Here is a 4,410-nt window from a genome sequence, read left to right on the forward strand (position 1 = left end):
CAAACACCATGAAATACTTCTTCAGATATCTCTTGTAGCCTACTCTTACAGTGGGTTACTAAAGTAGATTTTTATTAATTATGCTCACCAAAAACATGATTATTTATCTATTTCAAATGAAAGCTACTTTCTAATGCAATGTTATTTAAATATTTACATATAAAATATAAAATACTAGACCATTACCCTTTTCTTCATTCTATAAAGATTAATTTCCAAAGCACAGTGTAAAAAACCTGAAAAACTTAACAAATTTTTTTGAAAAACTTAATTTTATTTTATACTTTGTTCCCCACAAATAAGTTACTCTAAAGTGGTATCTGATATAACATTATGACACATATAGAATGCAGTATTGTGTGACTATCCTGAGGTTTATACAAACATATTAAACTATTTGAATATTACACTTGCATCCTAGTTATTGATATAGAATATTGGTCCAGTAATGAAAAATATTAGGAGCATCAGCTCGAAATGTATGTGATTTACCGGTCACAGATGAAAGAGTAAACATAGCTCTTTCTATTATTTTCAGTAGACAAATTCCTTTTTCATTTCATCGCTTCACAATGTGATGACAGTTAAATACTGTCATTTTGCCAAGCTACTGGAAGAGGGTATTGAAGGTCATCATTATGCAACATATGCTGCATAAGAACTCTTAGATCACCAATTCTGGCATACTCCCAAAACATACCCAATAATCCAGTTTTATTTCTGTACAGAGACTGGATGCCAAGAATCTAATATAAGCCCAGGTATATATAAGCAGTGACACTACAGTCCACAGACTCTGAAAATTGAAAATAGTAGATATATGAGATCACTCTTCGGTTGGAGGGTTGGAAGAGCCATTCCCTCCCCTTCTTGAACTAAATGAGATGTAACTGCTCCTAACTCCTGCTAAATAAGAAGAAAACAATGTTTCTCATGTATTTCCGTCATCCTGCCCAAATGAATTAAAAGTACAGTTAAAATATAAAAGTAATTTTAAACATTTGATGCAGTTACTACTTTTAAAAGTAGTCAGTATTTTCATATGATATACCTTATTTTTATAGAAAAATAAAACATACCAAAATGGGGCCAAAGTGGTAGTACAACTTGGAAGTACAATTTGTCTTGCATTCAGCAGCCCCTAGTTTGGTCTCCAGAACCGTATAATTCCCTGAGCACCAGCAGGAGTGCTTTCTGAACACAAAGGCAGTAGGCCCTGAAAATAGCCAGGGGTAGCCCACAAAAGCCACAAACACACATATGTCTGTAGAGAGATAGATATGTACATACATATCATTTAATTTTTGCACTGTTTTTACAAAATAATATTTCCACCTCTCTTACTTAACTTTTGATGTTAGTACTTACATCTAATATTGACCTATTAATATTATCTCTCTAAAAGTTTAAAATCAGAGGCCAGTTTTTAAAAAATCATTGATAATTATTAAATATTCATATTAATAAATATACTTCATTCATTCACAAAGTATAATTTCCTGAATAATGGATAAAATAAGAATATTTTATAAAATGTCACTTATAGGGCTATCATTTCATGTATTAAAGAACAGTTAAATCTAATCACATTGAAATATTATTCTAGATAAAATATAGTACCTACTACATGTTTCAGTATTAATATCTGATAGTGCAACGCATTCACTTTTGAGAACTTTTTTTCTATCAAAGACTAGTAAGCAACATAAAATGAGCATTCAAGGAGCTAAAGAGTTAGAAAAGTCAGTAGGGCAATTAGTTGTATTCAGTCAACTCGGGTTCAATCCCAGCACTGCTTATGATCCCCCCAGTACTTCCAGGAGTTATCTCTGAGCATATAATTAAAGAGTAAGACCTGTGTACCACTGGGTGTGGTCTCAAGATGAAACATAAAATGAAATACAGAAGCGTTCAAATTAAGTTTTTTTTTTCTTGTTTTTTGGGCCATACCCAGATGTGCTCAGGCCTTGCTCCTTGCTCTGTGTTCAGAGATCACTTCTGGCAGGTCTTGGGGGACCATAGGAGATGCCAAGGATTGAACCCAGATTGGCTGCATGCAGGGTAAACACCCTACCCATTGCACTCTCATTCCAAACACTAATATTGAATGCTTAATTCAGGAAAAAGATGTTAGTGCAACATTAGCACACCAAACAACAAAATGTTTATTTGCCCATGAATCCATTAGTTATCAAAAATTCAAGAAGCAATTATCACAAAAAGCATTATTTCAAATACTTTGCTATAGAGAAGATAAATATGAAATGGAAAACTTCAGAAAGGAATTATCAGGTTACACATGAATACATTGTTTTACTGAGGGTTAGCTATTTAACTAGACATCAGATTAAAACGGAAAAACTTAATACTTCCAAAAATATCACTTCTAAAATGATTTTTTTCTATATGCTATTCTTACATAAGGCCAAATGAAAATGTGAAACTGAGTGCCCTTGTGGAACTTACCTCTTAAAGTGCCTCACTCATCTCATCAGTGCCTCATCAGATATACCACCACCCTTGCCTGCCCATTGGCCAAGCCTTTGTCAGCCAGTTGCTCACCCACCCTACCTGGACCTATATTCTAAATCCCATCATTGTTTCACTTTTCCTGTCTTCCCCACTGAATTGTTCTTCATGGCACTGCTTTTGAACCCAGACTTAAACCCCTGTGCATGCCCCATTTGCTTTTTCTAGCTCTTCTCCTTTACCCTCCATCAAATTCTCCCTCCCCCACATTGCCATCAAGAAATGCTCAAGGGCAGTGTTGGTTGCCAAAACTCATAATCATAAGCACTACCTTGATACTGTAATCGAAAACATTGGATCACTGCTCTGACTATCTGGAATTAGTAACTCCTCCTTTAGAACCCATGAAATGGAAAAAAATAATGAAAAAGGAAGGAGTTTGGCTGCGTCCAAAGACAAGGAAGGAAGTCCAAATAAGTCAGCAACAAAACCTCTGCTGTACTTCAAGACTTTATAATATACACCTCACAATGCTCTCTAAATGGATGAAATCACTGGGAAAACAGACTCAATAAACTAAAATAAAAGCTGATGGAAAAAACTTAAGAATTCTTCTAAATAAAAATTACTTAAAGAATCCAGTAGCAGGGCTCAGCGGCAGAAAGTGAGAAGTTGAAAATCAAAGTTGTCACCTCAATGACAAGGCAATAAAAGGTAACAGGAAAGAGTATTTTTAAATAAAGACAATGTATTTATTGGAAACAGCAATAGGAACAGTTTCTAAATAATAAGAGTAAGACAAAGAAAGAGAAAAGGGAGGTGGGTAGAATAGGTGGCTGGTGAAAGAGACAATAGCTGAGAACTTCCCAGAACTAAAGAAAATTTGTACAAATGAACAAAGAGTGCCAAACAAAATAAGTGCGAAGAAGACAATAAAAAGAGAGAGAGAGAGAGAGAGAGAGACAGTCTACTTAGAGCAGCAAAAGAGAATCAAAGCCTCAAATACAAAGAAAATAAACTCACAACAAATTTCACAAATGAAATTTTAAAGCAAGAAGAGAAAGCAATGGTATATTCATAGTACTGCATGAAAAGAACTTTCAACTAGCATCATTCACCCCACAAGGTCATTGCTCAGATTTGAGAGAAGTATGGAAATTGTCTCTGACAAAAAGCATCCAAAAGCATTTGTTGCATTTAAACCATCTGTGCATGGCATGCTGAATGGTCTCCTGTAAAAAACAAATGTCAAACAGCAAAATGATATAAATCCTCATAGAAATATGGCAACACACTCCGAGACATCAATAATCTCCCTAAATGTCAATGGATCAATGCTCTTACCAAAAGCACTGAGAGACTAGATGGATCAAGAAGCAGAGTCCAACCTTCGGCTGCTTACAGAAAACACAACTGTTTACAGGATAAATATGCTCACAGTGAAAGGATTTAAAAATAACATACAAGCTAAGAGCAGATTTTAAAAATTAAGGGGCAATCTTACTTTTAGCAAATCAAATACCATTCAAGCTAAGAAAAGCAGTAAGAGATAGAGACGATTAAATTACTTAATCAGTATGGTTTAGGAATCTGTTGATTTAACTTCATTCTTATCAACACATATGTATCAAATGAAGTAGAATTTACAAAGCAATCCCTAATTGACCTGAGGAGATAGATCTGTGCAACACAACAGTAGTAGGAGAAATTACTCTCCCATGCTCAGTGCAGACAAATCAACCAGGCAGAACATCAGTAAGAAAACAAGAACTCTAAATAGGAATTGGAAGAAATAGTAATAATAGACAGGTAACAGTAGAGCCTATATCCTACTAAAGCCAAATACATATTCTTTCCCTGTGCACATTGAACAACCTCCATGATGGACTGCATGCTGGGGTATAACTCAAGTATGCAGCATAAAGTTACAAAATTAGACAT

The 4,410-nt window shown here is 34.7% G+C and overlaps 1 pseudogene; it reads right to left on the reverse strand.

Moving 5' to 3' along the window:
* Nucleotides 1-607: 607 nt before the first annotated feature.
* On the reverse strand, nucleotides 608-820 carry LOC129404353 (protein kish-A-like; annotated as a pseudogene).
* Between the last annotated feature and the right edge of the window lie 3,590 nt (nucleotides 821-4,410).

This window comes from Sorex araneus, chromosome 4 (assembly GCF_027595985.1).
Source record: "Sorex araneus isolate mSorAra2 chromosome 4, mSorAra2.pri, whole genome shotgun sequence".
In the NCBI taxonomy this organism is placed as follows: domain Eukaryota; kingdom Metazoa; phylum Chordata; class Mammalia; order Eulipotyphla; family Soricidae; genus Sorex; species Sorex araneus.